This window comes from Pyrgilauda ruficollis, unplaced genomic scaffold (assembly GCF_017590135.1).
Source record: "Pyrgilauda ruficollis isolate IOZ18807 unplaced genomic scaffold, ASM1759013v1 scaffold8, whole genome shotgun sequence".
NCBI lineage: Eukaryota > Metazoa > Chordata > Aves > Passeriformes > Passeridae > Pyrgilauda > Pyrgilauda ruficollis.
In genome coordinates this window covers 6,704,235-6,723,286 of record NW_024529932.1, presented here as the reverse complement: position 1 = coordinate 6,723,286, position 19,052 = coordinate 6,704,235, and positions in this window count along the sequence as shown.

The following is a 19,052-nucleotide window of genomic DNA, read 5'->3' as shown; positions in this document are numbered from 1 at the left end:
GTCTACCATAATCCCAACAGAGACTGTAAGAGAAGTAAATGTCAGTGGCAAAATGATTACAGAATAATGAAAATAACTTTTAAAATTACTGTATTTGGACTAAGTTCTAAGGTAAAAACCAACAAAATCATCACTGTCCAATTTTTTAAAATTTAGTTTATACAATGGTATAAAAAAAATTTAATACCATCTATAATACTCAACTCTTCATCCCACTTGAAACCTATGATTGAGAAGCCTGTGGGTAGTGGGGCTTGGAATTGGACTCATCTTGAGGAGACTTTCCAAATTTTCACTGTTTTAGTTACTCAAGCAGTGCAGTCATTTGCAATGCAGTTTTTGACTTTAGTGACCGCTACCATTCTTCCTCTGGGTTAATGTCCTTGCACAGCCACCTTGGCTGATGACAAATTCATTATAGTTATTCAGTCATTTCTAGTAAATTAGTGTTATGGATGGGCTACAAACTGCTGAGATCCACACACAAAACTGTGAAGCAACAGCTGCACTCCATAGCGCTCTCAAATAGCTGAAATTACAGTGGCTTCTGTGGCACAACTCTCTAAACCAAAATGTCTAATGAAAAATCCCCAAAAATTTGTGCCAATGTCAAAAAAAGGTGGAAGGTTATAGAACCAGAACAAGCTAAAAGGGAGACTTTTAGAGATGAGGGGCAGAGAGATGATTGACAGACACTTGAAACTAAGAGCAAATTAAACTAATGGCTAATTGCTATTTGATTTCTCTCTGTTTGAGAAACAGAGCTTCATCAGTCTCAGTAAGTAAACAGAATGATTCAACAGGAAAACCTCTTGGTGGGATAATTTTGTCCTCTTAGCAGAAATAACCTTTAAGAGACCAGAGTTTGTCTAAACATTTGTGACATGGTGGTCAGCACTATTATCTAAGCACACTTCATTCACAACTGCCCAAATTCACTGTTCCTTTCATAAGTCATTATTTCACAGAAGACTGGGTGAAGCATCCAATTTGAATGCAGAAACCACCACCTCAACTCTCATAACCCTGGAAGCAAACCCAGAATCTGCAACCAGAGCTGATATCTGTGCTTTGTACTTGGAAATTATAGCAGGCTGATTTTTTTGGGATCTAGGTTCCCTGGAAAAATCTTGCATTGTGACGGAGTTCATTGAATGGGCTTTGTTTTGAGGGCAGTCAGTGAAAAATGAAAATGCCCACATGAGAATTTGTTTGGCATGTGTCTTTGGAGGATGTGTAAGAGTAAAGTATTCACAGTCATATCCCAAAGTGGAAGACCTGCATTGATTTTTTTTCCTCTCCTCATCCATTTAATTGATCAAAATTCATAGCTGCATCATATTCTTCAAGTTACATTTCACTTTCTTTGTTCACCTTATGGCCCTCTGGACACTGTGCAAGGTCTTTCTGAGCAGTGTAATAATTAAATACAAGCACCATCTATTTTATTGGAGCCTATATTTATTTCACAACCTCAGAGAATTGCTGGAGAAATTATTGCTAACCTATATGGCTGCAGAAACATACCTGGGGCACCTTTCCTAGCACGGCTCTTTGGAAGATTCCCGTTAACCACCTGCCAATCAGGACCAGGTCTGGAACACATCACCACTCCTATCCCATTTTAAACTTGTTCTTTTCGTTCTGTATGACTTGTTTTTAATAAGGCACAGCTACAATGCTGCTTGGTTTATGTTCCTAGGGGCTGCCAAAGATTTGAGCAAATAAGGAGAGGGAAGCTGATTTTAGCCCAAGGCAATCTCTCTATAACCCCCTCCCCAAGCAAGCTCACTGACAGCCCACTCCTAAGACATTTATATTTTCTCAAATTAAATTAGGTAAAAGCTTATGGTGTGAAATGAAGGGCAGCAGGGTCCTCCCAGACCCATTCTTTCCCTCTCAGGCTGTTGAGCACAGAACAGGAGTGACAGGTACAGTGGCCATCAGCAATGGGACAGCATTCATCCACAGAAATCACCATGGGGATTCTCTGCTCTGGTATAGATACCTCCTCCACTACTTGCTTTCCTCTTGCTCAATATTTTTGGAGAAACACTTTTGAACAGTAAAGATTTGCTCTTGTATCTTAGCCAAAGTTCTCCAACGTTCGTATGACCCAGCACATCAAAGTGCTGATAGGAAAGACATGGAATATTTGGGGATGATTGATATCCCCAAATAAGCCCTCCCATTTAATTGCCTTCCCTAACTAAACGAAGCACTGTGGATGCAGCATTTCATCAAAAGCACAAGGAGGAGGGCTCTCAAGGCCACTGCTTAGATGAGGTAAACCTGTCCCACTCCAGGCAGTCTCTGGGTACCTCCCTGGGAGGGAAGTCTCACCTGAGGTTAAACTATTCTCAGTGGTTTCACTGATCTCCCTGGACTGTATTACTGCACGAGAAACCTCTGAACAAACATCTGTCTTTGGTGGGTCTTCAGTGTCAATTTGTTAAAATTACATTTGCCAAGGAAACAAAAACAGCCACAGAAAGAATAAATATTGGAAAAGTCAAGATAATTCCAGCATTGCCTGAAGTAACTGGAGCAACAGCAGTAATGCTGGCAAATCTTGGATGGGGCAGGTAAAGCCCTTTTCTTGGGGAAGTTGTCAGAAAACAGAAAGAGGGATGAACTTGATCCAGCAGCACAGCTGCCACATTGTTTTATTTTAAAGACAATGTTTATTTTAACAATTTGTGATTAGCACCATCACAGGTACAACGGGATATTTTCTCTAACAGCTGCAGCAGAAATTTAGGAAACAAAGGAAACATGGGCAGAGAAAAGGAGCTCCTGAAGTTGAAGTTTGTTTCCCAGTATGAATATATAAAATATTGTACACTAGTATATTATTATTCTAATTTTTGCAGACTATTTTGTCTCTTCTCTGACTTCTCTAAGTGTTCTTTGCCACTGCAGCGATTATTGAGCTAATAAAAGAGACTGCCATTCTTGGTGGTGTCCTTGAGCAGGAGATTTCTGTTTCTAATTGTTTTCTTATTGTTGGCTTTGAACTTCACATCTTTTGTGCTGATGTGTGCCTTGAAAGCCCTTCTCGGGGAATATAGTATTACTAATGTGAGATGTTGATCAGCCCCCATGGCAGGATGTTTATATACACAGGAATGTTTTGATCTGTGGCTATAGCTTGAATCTGGATCTTGCTTGGGTTAATTTGGATGCTGTTTTCTTTGATTCTGGCAGACTTCCTTCACTCTTTCTTGGGTTTACTCCATAGGTTTCATGTCTTTGATTTATCAATGGCCAGAGAATCATATTTTTCCCCATTTTTACAGATTTTATGGTAAGTGCTATGTTGTCAGCAGTTCCTGTTTAATATGTAGAGAGTTTTAAATTTATGAGCAGCACATTATCCCTGCTCTGTTGAATTATTAGCAGATTCCCCTGAATTTGGTATGTTTATATAGTATTTGTAACTTTTGATTAAATACAGTACAGTCCTTGGGACATGTACAGTACTTACATTTGAGTGTTACCAAGCAACCTCACATGATTTTTGTATCTGTGATTGTCACAAGGGACTGTGAGGTGCTGGCTCAAAAACAAACTTGCTGCTGCTCTACTTGGGGAAAAAAAAGAAAAAAGAAAAAAGATAAATTATTCCAGATTTGCCATGCTGGCTGAAATCCATGGTTGGGCTGGTCTAATCCAGTCTCCCTTGTCCAGCACCAGCTGAGAGCTGCAGAGTAAAACTGAAACAAATAAACTAACAAAATCTGAGAAATATGTAGGCAATTTACAGTGTGATTTACAAGATCAGAGCACTCTTTGCTGACTTAGAGGGATGGCCTGGGGCAGACAAGTGTCATTACCTTTATTAAACCCCCAGGGCAGCAGATTGAAAGGAGTTCAAGTGAGGTGTGTGGTGGTTTGAGGGGGGTTGACACAACACTGGGAGGGGATGTGGCATTCCTCTCTTGGCAGAGGAGGGGAGGAAGGGCTGGGAAAGGTCGCTTGGACAGCACTTCTACCACTGGGAGATGGAAGCTGGTGGATGCTGATCCTCCCGTGGCTTGGCATGTACCTGGACATGCTGCCCTCAGAGAGGTGATTCTCCCAGCCAGGGTTAATTATCACTTTGATGATGAAGAATGTACCATGAGAATTGTTACTACTGCTGGTCTCAGAAAAGGACCAGGTGAAACCTGTTCAGAATATTCATCTTGCTCATCCTGGACATGCAGGAGGATAAAGGATGAGACTCAGGAAAGTGCTTTAGAACCTTCTCCTCAAGAAAGGCTGTAATAAGTGATCAGAAAAACCTGGCCTATGTCCCTAGGACCTGCCCCTCTGCCAGGTGCCCTAATGACAATCTTATTTCTCATGGGCCCCTGGCTGTGGAGGATAACCTGCTAAGGTTATTACTGCCAGAAATCTCATCTCTCTTGAGAAGAATCCTCAATTCCCTTCCCCCATAAGCTTCAGAGGACCTAGAATTCACATCCCTTTCACCTCACAGTCCTGATTCCCCAGGTCCTGCCCCCCATCTCTTACAAAATCTCCCCCCATGTATGCTGCAGCAGCAAAACCACAATTATTTTAGGGGCAAGTATAAGATCCTTCTTGTAAGATCTTTGAGGTGGGAGATGCCCAAAGTAGAGTACACTGTTTTAGTCCAGAAAGAGGTCTGATTGTGGGTTTAAACAGTTGAGTAATTTTGCTAAAGGAACTAGTTCTGTGCTTACTCCACACTGCTGGAGTAACCACAGCCACTCATTTCTGGCTCCCTCCAGGATGTTCAGTGCCTGGCAAGATCAGCTCTACACACTCGTCACAAGTATCTCAGCAACCCAAAGTCAGAGCCTGCCTCCAGACATCTAAGAAGAGAGTTTGAACCATCAGGGACTTGTCATGGTCCCCTGAGTTGCTCCGAAATGATTCAGAACAAAACAGGATGCAGAGACCTTCTTCAGTTAGTATTTCTGGAGCATCTATAAGAATCAGCAGGCTCTCATAAAACCCTTGTGAAGATGAAGACCTGGTCCCAGAAGGTGCTTCCTCACAGTTCCCATCCCAAAGACAGATTCCATCCTTTATATCAGCAGTGGAGCAACTCCTCTTGAATATGAATTAATGGTGGGATTTTTTTCACAGAATATTTGAAGTCCTTCTAAGTTGTCTTTATGCTAGTGCTGATAGTGTGATTTTACAAACGGCCTCTGCTGCTGTGAAGATAAGCCAGGCTCTGCATTAATGCTGTTGCTGCACATTCTAATCCAGCAAACCACCTCCAGCTCTCTCAGCTTCCAAAATAGGAGCTGTCAAACAGTTTTCTGTTCTGTCAAGATTTTAGGAGTCTTCTGGACAAGAAGAGTGTCTCCTAAACACATTTCAACATTTTCTAAGTTCCTACTGGTTTTCTAAGAACTTTTACCAGGTCTCCCAACAGTATATGGAGGCTTATAGCAACTAAACACCAGATTTTGACAGAATGCCTTCATTCCATTTTCTTTCCTCTTCTCAGTCATTAAGGCATCCTGGACAAAGAGCCATAAAGATAACATTTGCAAAGAGGTGTTTTCTTAAATCAATTCAATGATCCTCAGATCAAGATATGAAAAGAAAAATATGTATAACATATAAACAAATTTAGCAGATTGAAAGCCACAGGTTTATCTGCTGTAAACCCATCTGACCCCACATTGCCCAGCAAATATCTATGTGCAACAATTCACACTCAGAAACAGACATAGAAGTCACAGTGGAAGAACTTAGATCAAGCCACTAGTGCCTGCATTTTTCTGTAGAGGAAAATCATTTAAAGCCTCCAGCTAGAGGTTTCCAGCAGAGCTGAATTACACAATCCATGCTGAGTTGGGAAGACTGGGAAGTGTCTCTGTGAACAACTTTCTCACATCAGTGCTGCACACACAGCAGTGAAAATGCAAATAACATCTGGTTCTCAACACTGTTACATCAAGGGGCATCCCCCAGCCATTAGTCCAGGTGTTAATCCTTCTTCCAGTAGAAATCAGAGAACACCTGGAATGGGGGAAATCCTTTGGGAACAACAAATCGGAAAAACAGCTTTAACTTCAAAATGTGTTTTAAGGCAAGATTTTCAAATGTACCTAATGTCAGAAGCAAGTACCAACCATGAAATTTAAAACACTCAGCAGGTAAGTTTGTGGGAGGTGAGTGCCAGGTCAGCTCTGGGATTTGTACAGATGGAGACAAATGATGCCTTGAAGAGTACCCATTGAGGTGGATAGGATGGAAGGAGGGAGAGGGAGTCAAACAGGCTGCTAAGGCAGGAGTTCCAGGTGGTGAAAGCAACTTCTCTGTGTTACACTTGGACAATATGGTTTCCACACACAAGTCTGATCTCCACAGGTACTCCCACACGCTGCCTGGAAGCAATCTGCCCCAGGGGGGTCCTGGGATAGAAGAGTACCAGGATGGATTAGAGCACAGGCTTCACAGGACACAGCAGAGATGAAGCCAAGACAAGGAAGGAAGGGGCAAAGTGGGATAAAGCCAAACATCCTTTTCTGTTGGATTTCCTTTAATTGTCAAGACAAACTCCTGGTAAAGAAAAATTTTGTTCTGCACAAAAACCGAAGGATATTTCACTCTGTTGGCTGTGTGCCATCTGTAATCCCAGCTGATGTTTTATGATGCCAGCATGGGGGCTACACTGACGTTTTCATTGAGGGCTCCAGGTGTCAGACTTGTACCTGAGGAGTACTTAGATTTACTCCAGATTTCTCCCATTTTTGCTTGTGTTCACTTACATGTGATTGGCATGCCTACTTCCATTAAAAAGATAAACTCCCCTCCTCACAGCCCTCAGTTCTTGGGTGAGATTAGAAACACAGGTATTTTTAACAAGCTATATTTATTTTTCAGAATTCTGACTTTTTCTAGGGAAAAAGACCACAACAACAGCAATAGGAGAAGCTATTTCAAGAGCACTGACACCTGACCACTTTCTATGGTCCTTTCCTATCCTACTTCCCCATCATCTGCTATCAATTCCTAATCTAGATGAGGTATGTCAAAGGGTAAATACCTGTCTTTCCCCTTTAGTACTTATTTTGAACCCGTTGCCTATAAATCTGCTTCATTTCTATTTGAATCTCCTCTAGTTAAGCAGCTCTGCAACCTCCTGGGAAAACTAAGTAATAAAAAGAAAAATTACTACTCACTTAAAATCATAAAATCATATAAGTTGGATAAGACATTCAAGATCATTGCATCTGGCCATTAACCCAGCACTGCCACTAAACCATGTCCCCAAATGCCACACCTACATGTCTTTTAAATACCTCCAGGGATGGTGACTCCACCACTACCCTGGGCAGCCCTTTCCAGGGCTTGACAACCCTTTCCATGAAGAAATTTTTCCTACTTTGTAAGGAAATACTTTCTGTTTTGAAGAATCTTGATATTTAGAATTTGGAAAGTTACCATTAGGAAATATGGTTTCTTTCCAATCCTTCAACAAGCTCTCAGTCCAAAAAGGACCTATTTCCAGTCCCATAGCAACATAACTTCTTTCACAACCTTCAGTGTGGAACTTTATCACAAACTTTTTTGCAAACCTACGCTTGCTATATACAAATAAGAATGCACCCATTATCAGCATGCTCCCTTTACCACCCTCCCAGAGCACCACTGGGTGTTCCTCTCCAACAGGAACAGAGCCAGAGGCTCCATTGAGTTTCCCCAAAAAATAATGCTAACCCATGTGGTGAAACACTCCTGTTCTGCATCAGGGTTTGCCACCTTACCAGGGTTGGAAGTCAGAGGCACTGACTGATAGTGCCTTTTTGGAGGCCTTTAGTGGATAGAAGTTCCACTGAAAATCCACAAGGTCTTTAGCAAGCAGCTGTTTGTAATGACAACTCATACACCTTGGCCCAGAGCCCCCTAACTGTGCATAGGAGCCCTTCAGCACGCTCAAGTCAGTGTTATCCCAATCTCACTACGGGATAGGATGTGGTTTTCTTGTTTAGATTGCTATACCCCATCTCTTCATCTCAACCTGATCTAGCTCTGCTTATCTATTCGCAAAGAATCTGCTCATGGTCTTCTGTTTTAAGACTGATGTAAAAAAATTCCCTGATCTTTGTCACTCTGGCTTCATCATCTGTAAATGACCTTTTGACATGTTGGTCATCGAGTGCTCCTACTAGTTTCCTGACTGTATTCTTGCTTTTCAGCTTTTTGTTATCCCCCTTTTCCAGATACAATTATTTCTTCTGTAGCTCTCTTATTTTTCTGTTTGCATTTCAACTGCCATGTTTTATGGCTGCTCTGCTCCCTCTTTTGGGTAATCTTTTCTAGTCTTTCCCCTTTCTGATTCTGTTGGGCCACACACAGTTTTCATTGCATGACTTCCTTATGTTTTTGCTAGTAGATTTAGGAGTACAGACCACATGCAGGATGGGCTGGCCATTTGTTTTTTAATAATCATGTTCCTTTCTTGAGGCCCCACACCTTTTATATTGTTGTGCTGTATCCTCACTGAACAGTGTGTTACAACTCCACATCCTCAGCCCTACTCTTTGACTTACTGGGGCTTGTGCAGAGGAACACACTCACCTGGCAGTGCTGCTGCACAGAAAAGGGAGACAGGCACGTTTGCTTGAATACCTCAATCTGAAACCTGTGAAATTTTGACCATTTCTGATGGTTTTCTTTCCTAAAATGAGCTTTTGTGTCTGTTTCAGGTACCTGTGGAATAAAAACAATTACAAATCTTACAAACCAGACCACTGAAAAATTAGGAAGACTACAAGATGAGGTATTCCATCATTCCTTGGCCCTCCTCAGCACTTTGTTCTAAGAAGGTGACATCATCGGTCGAAAGAAAAATTGATTCTCCATATGTGTGAATGATAGTGAGGACTTTTTTCTTCTCTTATTAATATTCTCTGGCTGTGTGACTTTTCCTATTGCAAATATATGCAGGTATTAAAAGAGGTGTGGCAATCTATGCTTATAGTTTTAACATTCTAAGGATTTTTTTTTACTGCATTTTAGCAACACAGTTATGGTGCTTGATTTGCTGCTGCATCTGTACAATTGGAAAAGAATTGCTGGAAAAGGTTGGTATGTTAAGGAAACTGTATGGTTTACAGGCAAAATTCAATGAAGAGTCTGATTAGTTCATGATTTATTTTATGCTTTTAAAGGCAAATGAATTCAAAGTATTTAGAGAGTGTTTTGTGTCCCAGAGGTCCTGTTAGAAGTTAATATGGTCTTCTACTTGCTGGAATAGTCCTAAAGAAATAAGTGATATGTCACAACTGTAAGTGAAGGAATGCTGTGTAATATAAACAAATTATCAGTAAAACTGAACCAGGGTTACTTGCCTAATAAATTAATTTTTGGCACATATTTCACAAACATTAATTTTAATGTCTACATCCTCTGTTTTTATTTCCTAGTGATACAGTTTTATGATTGTGACCTCAACAAGGATCTCTATTGATTGTTACCCACAATTGTTTGGCTCCAGTCTCTAACCTGTCAAAACTAAGCCTGTGCCTGGATGTGGGAAGAATAAAGGAATAAGCCAGATCACTTAGTGAAAAGTTGTACAAAGAAACAGCCATGACTTTTTACCTGGACAGAATTTTAAGAGAATGCTATTTCAATTCAAACCCAAGAAGTGAGGTCTAGTGGACCTAACTTCAGATTAGATATTAAAAGATTTTTTTTAAAAAAAACCTCAAAAAACCCAACAAGCAGGTTCAGGTTTAGATTAAACATTAGAAAAATATTTTCACTGTAAGGTTGATTAGGCACTGGAATAAGTTGCTCAGGGAGATGGTGGGGTGAAGTATCCAAGGATTGTCTGGATGTGGCTTGGGCATGATCATGGTGGTGTTGGGTTAATGGTTGGAGTAAATGATCCTGAAGGTTTCTTCCAACCTTGATGTTTCTGTGATTACAGAACTTGAGCCATGTCATTCACCTGTCAGCCTCAGAGAGCTAGAGAGCTCCTGGAGAGTCAGTCAGGAGCAACAGGCACAACAGGGCAGGTGATTCACCCTCCAAAGGTGCCCATTTCTGCCCCAGGACTATGAAAGGGAGCTCACATAATGAACTTCAGATCCAGACAGCTCTCAGACTTCCAGCTTTGCTTGAAATGGATTTCCCCCAGAAGTTATCTGCAGTGCACATATACACCCTGGCACAGTTTACATCATGAGGAAAGAATCTGATGCCACAGAGATGACAAAACTACCCAGACCCCACAAATCACGTGGTGTCGCACAGGACTGGGGTTTTGTATCCCACAGTAGTGTCCTGGCAGGTGGAGAGACGGATATATCCAGGTGGGCTGCTGGAAAAGGACAGAGCTACCCTTGGTCACATCTGGCCACAGGCACAGGAATTGGTATGAATAGCACATGGAGTGTGCAACAGAGCTGAGGGAGAAGGCAGCATCCTCCAAATAAAACCCATAAGCAAAGGCCAGACATGGTGTCAGGTCCCTCAGTTTTCCTTTCCCATTTCAGTTTTTTTCCTCAGATGTTGTAAAGTTTCTCAGAACTGCCAGCTAGAGTGTGCCAGAAAATCCTAATTTTGTTAAAAGAAACTGACTTTATTTGTGCCAAGAAAACTGCATTTTCAGCAGCACTGAAGAACTTGGCCTTGGGAGCAAATGATGGAAATACCTTCTTCTTATTCTTACCACATCTGTCCAAGTTCTAGCAAATCATTTCAGGGCTCCAAAGGTTTCAATGTTCAAGGATGAGTGATACAGAAAAGCTAATTAACACACACATTTTAAACAATTCTTTTCAGTCCTCTTCAAAATGGCAGCGGGATTATATTCTTTCCAAAGACAGCTCTGAATCACAATTGTTTTTTGTTCTAACATACAGCATAAAGAAACTATACATTTAAGAAACTAATCAGACTTAGTTGCACAAAACTTACAGACTTTAAAAAGGATTGCTATAAAATATTATTTAGTGCTTGAAAGAAAGAAATCTGTTGGTCTGCTGACCTTTTTTCAGAAAAGACAATCTTAAAACTTTTGCTCATCAGCAAAGTTCACAGTAATGCAGCCAGCTCATGTATGTCAGCTGTGCTCTACAACCAATGCATTTCTCTAATTCCCATTCTCCAGGATGTTCTGGAGGCATCTGCTGAGGCTGTGCTTCAGCACCATCCTAACTTACAAGGCCCTAAGCAGTATCTGCCTGATGCACAATCAATGTGCACATGCACAGAACGCTTCTACATCGCAAACACCTCAAAATTTTGTGGTGTTTGTGATGTCTGAGAACTCATGCCAGAATCCAGGGCATCAATAAATCCTCTGCAGTAAACAAGATTAGACTTGTTGCACTTTTGGACTAATTTTGGAGCCCCAGTTAAAGAAGGATATTGCAAAACTGCCGCCAAGATGATCAAGGAGCCAGAGCTTATGAGAGACAGAAAAAGTTGAGGACTTTGGGCTGGCTTTGTCAGGTAAAGGGGAGGCTAAGAGGGGTCTAAGAACCCCCTTTGAAAAGGCAGGTGCAAAGAGCAAACAATTTTTGGTAGTGGCAAAGGTCTAAAAGAGATGAAGGCCCAGATTGTAGGCTAGCAAGGTCAGGCTGAACATTAAGAAAAATTCATCCACCTTGAGAGTGGTGCAAAACTGGAACCAGATAACGGGAGACAGGGGAGCCCCATCTTTGGAGCTGTAGAGACTTTGCTAGACAAAGGCACAGGCAAGCTGATCCAGTGTTGTTGACAGCACCACTTTGAGTGGGAGGCTTGGAGTGGAAAGCTCCTGGCGTCCCTTCCCACCAGTATGTCTGTGAAAGAAACTGCACAGCCTGGGTGGTACTGGTAGATCTTTCAGCCTGGGGCTCAGGGTCAAGGCTGCAGGAGATCCGTGCTCTGCTCATGCCTGGGGCTGTCTTCAGCCCTGGTTTAAGCCTCTTTGGCTTGCAAGGGCCACCACTCCAATCACTCCTGAGACTGGCACTCAATCCTTACCTCCTGTGAGTGTCCTTGGCAGTGTAGGAAAGGTCTGCATGACTTTACATATGGGTAAGGATCTGCTGCAATGTTCTGGCAGTTCCTGTCTTGGCTGCCACGGAGATCTGACTGTCCCCATTGCTCTTCCTATGACTGTCTCACAAAGAATACACTTGGGATGAGGTGTCAGGTTGGGATTTTAGCTTTTCTTTGGAGAAGGCTAGGAATCTGGAGCTTCAACCATGCACAGAAACCACCTGCCATCCATACTTTATAATTTGGTTGTACTCACCGAAGCATTTTCAGCTCAGACAAAGTTTGTCCAGGGAGCCTCAATCCGGAAGCAAACTAGGGGAAAAAAATGTGTATCTCTCAATATTTTCTAGCCAGGTCTGCCAGTTAGTAAGCATGCTGGCATCTGCAAGCTTGCAGGATTTATAGATGCACATTATCTCCACGAGCTCCAATGGGAGCAGTGACCATAAATCCCTTCACGCGATTAATACACCACAGTGTGCTATCTGCAGTTCAGCACGCTCAGCAGAGCACTGAAGGAAGATGAACATTAGAAGTATTGCTTTCCACTCATCACTGGCAAATGACCATAAAGAACTACCCTTACAGCAACAACAACCGAAGTAGATTATTAAGTATTTGCCTGGAGACATATATACAGTCTGATTATTTAGCTTAATTATCTCAGAAAAGTGGTAAGTCAAAAGTATTTTCTTAGCAACAGCTGCTATGAGATTTCCCTTTCTTACTATAAAGATTTTTACAAGTTTGAATTATTTTCTCTAATATGTTTTAATAATTTTGAACAAAATATGCAAAGAGAAATACAAGTCTCTTTTACCTTTTAAAGTTGATTGTATTTGTTTTACACAGTGGGCTGGAATCCTGACTACACTCCAGTTAAACATTTAACTTCTGTCTACTAAAAATTTACACTAAAGACAGACTTGATGAATATATCCATCTTCCTTTCCTGATCTCTTGTTCCCCCATGCTACAACCATCTTGGAGGCAGCTGCATTTCCCTCGGACTGCAAAGCTGGTCCAAGAACACCTCACACAGAGCTTGTCAGAAACACAGAGAGTATGAAACAGGCTCTTGTTTTGACAGGCAGCACAGATAGCAACAGATGCAGTTAAAAATACCCTGAGATTTGCTGCTTCAAGGTTTTATTTTCAGTTGCTGATGATTTTGTCCAACTGTACAACTATTTTTTTGCCCTTGAATCTTTCTATCCTTGGTTGATTTTCATTGGAGACTTCCAGCCAAAACATGATGTTCAAAAAGAGGCTACGAGGCTAAATATTAGTATGGTTCACATTTCAGCTTTAGCAGTCTCCCATGCTGCAGCATACCCCTGATGTTTGGAAAGGTGGTTACCCTGTGCTGTGACTAAAAAAAACTCCCACAGCTGATGGAGTCAGAGGCCTCTGAAAAACACCATCCACTCTGGCAGAATTTAACAGCTAAATTCCCCAAAGCTCCAGATTTGTGTAACTGTAAGTGGTGTTGCCAGAGCTGGACCTCTGGTCACCCCAGCACCCACCACAGGCCAATCTGACACTCAAAACCACTCAAAACCAGGGAATGAAATGCACCCTTTCTACCACAGCTGGAGTACAGCTCGGGTACCCAGCTCCCCACACTGGGTCCTGGTGTCAAACCTGGGGTGACACCTGGGGCTCCTCTCCTTCCAGGGCCAGGCTCCTCCTGCAGGATGGCCAACAGCAGATTCCTCCTTGCAACCTCACCTTAGAGGTAAACTCACTGGTAAACTGTACCAGACTCTGCACCACTCAGATGCCATTAGAAAAAAAAAAAAAAAAGTATAAATCCATTTGATTTGAATGATGTATTGTGTTCAACCTGAAATATGTTTCTTTGGTTTAGTTTGGGTAATTTTTAATGAATGTAGAGGTACAGACCCTGTAGGGCAGTGAGGAGATGGAGGGGGCCAGGGTGTAACACTAACCTCAAATCAAACCTCATCCCTAGTGCTGTGCTCCGAGCTGAGTCTGACTTCCTGCCTACCACTTTCCCTGGGGACCTTGAGAAATTCCGCAAGGGTATTTTCTCCTTCTACTCTTGCAAGTTTTTTTGTGTACAAAATAGTCAATTTGTTGGATTAGCCAAGTGGGTACTCTGAACATGTGCCTCTCTCACAGTGGATATTCAATAGTCTAGTACAATATTGACTAAACTCTCAGGAGAGCATACCTTTCTACAGTAGCTGAGGCACTAAAATACTTTTTGAAATGCTGGAATCGTTGGTTGCAGCTCTAGTTCCAGAAGGGGCAGCAAAGGATGTTGAGGTGTGTAAAAGGCCAAAGTGTAGCTAAAGGCCATTGAGCAGAACCTCCTGAGTGGTTTGCACACGGGGGCTGGATGTTCTTACAAGACCTGCATTAGCTGAACCTTCTCCTGGAGAGAATTTAGCAGCACTTGTCTGGGCATCCCCTACAGAGCAGGGTAAGGCAGTCTAAAGGCTCTAAATCCCTCTTCCTGCCAGTAACGTTCTGGATGGACTTGTATCCCATAAATCTGAAATAACACCAGGGTGAGTGAGAGACAAGGGCTACGTGCAGAGTCAAACCAAGGAGAGTATTGGATACCTGTCCCACGAGGCAGGCCCTCGAGGCCTCCAAAGATTCTAGATGCTGCAAGGAAGCCTTTTGACCTCTGGACGTGGGTCTTTACTGGCTGAAGGTACGACACCCTCTGTAGGCACCAGGACACTGCTGCTCACAGTAAGGAGGGAACACACAGCTCGTGTTCTTAGCTGTGACACTGCTGTCCTCAGCTCAGCATGCTGGTCCTGAAGGGCTTGGGCTACCATGTCATGCCAGAGGCACAGACGCAGGGAGCAAGTGCCATTTCCACAAGAGGGGCTGCAAACACCAGCAAAACAGCAGAGTAGAGAGTATGAAGCATCTAACTTTAGATGCAAAGGTAAATCTCAGAGGGCCAGTGACTTAAGCTATGGGAGAGTTATGCTGGCAGTGACAGATGGTTTGGTCAAGGCATTTCAGCATCACAAGGTTCCCTGTTGGGCACAGTCGTTCACCAGGACCTGTCAAATACTACTGCTACTGGAGAGCTCCATCATATAATGAAATGGCCCTGCCTTTGTTTCTGCCTTCCTTCAACAACCAAACCCTCTCAATCATCATTAGCTGAGGCAGCTCTGCACAGTATTTTGCTGATCCCTGGAGATGTACCTTGAATTCCATTTAAGTCCAACTGTAGATTCCTGACTGCTTTATTACTGAGTTCACCTTAAATCTTTAGGCAGCCTTCAGACACTAAGGCAGCCAGGCAGTAACAGTTAAATAAGCCTTTAAATATATAAATAAAAGTTACTCCAAAGACTGCATATGCTTGTTATTTTGCTGAGACTAAACTAAATTTTCAGCTCCAGGATAATGGATTTGTTTAAATTAAAGAACTCTGGTCTTTCCGGTTTGTGATTGTTTTCTTCTAAGATCCAAGCCAAGTGAGTATTAAATGAGCCCAGTGCAGAGAGAAGAGGGAAAAGTGAAAATATAATTTATTTACACAGTGAATGCTCCACACAAGGTTCATAAAAACAAACCATATTATGAAAAGTGAATTAGAACCCAATTGCTTCCAGGTTCAAAGAGTTTGATGAGCTAATTAAGCAATGCTTTCTCAAATCCGACCCCTGAAGTCTCCAGGGAAGGTGAATGACTGAGGGACACACTTTCAGACCACTTGTTCATTAATTCATTCCCTTTCACAGCATGGCTCTGCAGCCTGAAGCAGAGCAGTGAGAGCCACCTTCCCTCTCTGAGCTCCTCCCAGCTAAGGTAATCTGCCTTGCAATGCTCTGGCGTGCCTTGCAGTGATCTCGTACCATCACTGTCCACAGGATGAGGCCAGGGCTGCCAGCTTTGTGTCACAGTCTGAGCAGCAGATTAAATTCTCAGTGTCCTATGTACAATCTGTAAATATCTGCTGAATGATATTTGATGTCTTCTTACCAAAAACATTGTTAAAAAATCCTCCTGGCTTCCAGCAATGATTACCACAGGGACAAGGTCCTCTGGCAGCACAAACTGGGACAATTCCCAGACAAACTTGATTAGAGGACTTCAGAAGTGACAAGTTTTGGACACTACATGTCATTATCTGAGACTGTCCCTACTGTACCCAATGCTGTAAATTTCTTTATAATGTGAATTTTTCCGGCCTCATGTTTTTGCAAATCCACTTGTCAGATCTTGAGCTACTTAGATTTTTTTGCTTCACTCTTTAACTCCGTCAATTCCAAGCACACACCAGGAAAAGTCCAGGGCTTATACAAACAGTACATTCAGCTCAGTCCTCTTCCATTGGTTTTCCCAAGTATTTTATTATAAATGCTTCCCTTTTTGGTGGATCAAACTATTTAAATCCTAACTTCATAATTTCTTCAAAATATAGGTCTGATTGCACCCATAAACCCTCTGTATGATAGGATGCACTGTATTTCATGATGTTGGTCAAATTCCCACCTGATTTTCAAACCCTGTTACAGGAAACAAAATGTCTAAATTCATTGAAATAGAATCTGTAATTGGGGGACTTCAGATTGAGGGTACATATTGGGATTTGGTCCCTTTTTAAGTGACCTTTGGCAATAATTCAGGAAACAATTATCAGTAAATGAAAGTAGATTATGCACTTCATAGAGTTGTAATTCTGAGATTTTTGATGTACAAAACAGTTTTGATCATTCTACAGCAATATGCAGGACTGGCTTTAGCCTGAAAACTCTGGAAAGCCACATTTTCTTTGTACACATAATGTAACCACAGTCAGAGGGAAGCTGGTGAACTATGGTCCTGTGAAACAAAACAAACTACACTGGCTGTGTCACAATCTGAAATGTTTATGAAGGTCAAGGGACTCTGACTTTTTGTCTGTGTGCCTTTGTTAGGCCACTGTCAAGACGAGTACAATCATTGTTTCAAAGCTCTGTAATTCATATTTGTACTTTGAAAGCAAGAAATATTCCTTAAATGGTAGGGGTAATATAACCTCACATAACACATACTGGTATCTCCACAAATTATGGACCAAGTATGCTTCCACACAGAGAATGATTTTATATTCCAATGGGTACACTTTTCATTCTGTTGTATGTCGAAAGTTGTTGCTCTCTAAGGTCCAAAGCACTCTAACGCACTCCCTCCAACCATGTGCAAAATGGAACATCAGAAATTATTGTGAAATTAACTGTTTCAAGAAAAATTAGTCTCCAGTTACCCAAACTCTTCAGATTGCAAATAAATCCAGCCTCATTCTAATACAATTAAATTGATTTCCTTTTATAAAGGCTTCTAGGAAAGGATCTGGTATGTCAGTGGTTGGATATACTCAATTCAATAAATGTAAATATGAAAAGAATTTTTATGCAAAGCTTTTGTTGGCTTGTCGCACTGGTGCATTAAAAATTGGCAGTAGCACCAGTTTCCTCTTTGAGAGCTATTTTCTCAATTTAGATGTGATTTTACAGTCCTGTAAGATACTAGAAAATAAAAGGAATCATACATCCTTTTCTATCCTAACATGGAACTCCTGGTCGAAAATAATCTCTTGCCTACACTTAGGTATTAGGAAAAAACAGGCTGAGTTCAGATATGAGAAAAAGAATCTTCAAAAGCTACAAATTCTCTCCTAAACATCTTTGGTTTCAATAATTCTCAGTGTTTCACAGAAACCCCACCAAACTGCTTTTTTTATGAGCTTTCTTGTAATTTCTGCTCTTGGACTGAAAATAGAGGGGGGGGGGAAAAAAATCTGTTCTAATTCTCCACTAAAACTCCTTATACAGAACTTCAGCTGTCTTGGTAATATGCCACAGGAGAAAATGTTTGAGCTTTCTTGTATCTATTCCAACAACACCCAGAAAATGAAAAGAAATGAGAGGATGTAATGAAGATGGAGACAGTTTTTTCTCAGTAGTGCCCAGTGAGAGTCTAGGAGGCAATAGGCCCAAACTAAAATATTGGACACTGCACTCAAAAAATCATTTTTTTACCATGAAAATGGGGAAGAAAGATGACATAGGTTGCCCAAGAAGTTTATTTAATCTCTGGACTAGACACAGTCCTGGGGAACTTGCTTTCAGCAGCAGACTGGACTAGGCAATCTCCCAAGGTGCCTTCCAGGCTCAGCCACCCTCTGATTCACCTGTATGTTGATTTCCTGCCAGGGAGCACAAATCCATTACTCCAGGCAATATTCTCAGGCACAACTCAACATGTTTTTGGACAAACAAAAAAGCACAGCTCTGGACAAAACCACAAAGTGAGTCTACTGACAGTGTACATGTACCGTAATTTAAATTGATATAAAACATAGGTCACAGTCCAACAAAGCCCAGCACATTGATCTCTGCACCTTAGACTGCAAATAAATTAGGAGTAAATAAATTTATAAGGGTCCTGGAGGCATTTAATTTTCTGTTTTGGAGAGCAGCACACCCTCTATGCTCAAGTGCAATTTCCTGGCATGTACTAGGAGAGCATCTATCTTCCACCAGAGCTCCTCTACAAATCAGATGCAAGGCACCTTATTCCAATCAGATCTCCAGGGCAGTTCACCCCCTCAGGAAGTCCTCAGAAAAGTCTGTGTGTCTACACTGACCATCCTGAGAGCAGAGAATGACCAGCTCTGACAGAGGTGCCCACACTGGAGGTGTCTGCACAGAAGAGCTTCACCAGCACTGACAATAACCTGAGACCTCACTCCTCAAGTAAGTTCCTGCCTAGACAGCTCCCAACACAGCTTTCAGCCTTCGTGCAGGTCTGTGCCACAGAACAGCTTTGAACTCCAGAAGGAAGCCAGCACCATACAAGAGATGTTCATCTAGAAATTCCCCTTAGGAAGGGTGTCAGTGTCTAGCAGGTAGACAAACATATTCTGGTAATAAGGGGGAAGATTTCAAGTTAAATTTCCACTTACATACTGACTTAACTTTTGATCCACAAAAAGTCTACTTCAGTGTCACAACATGCTGAATCTCCTTTAATAGCAATTACTGAAGCATATGGGCTCTCCAAGCTTGCAAACATTA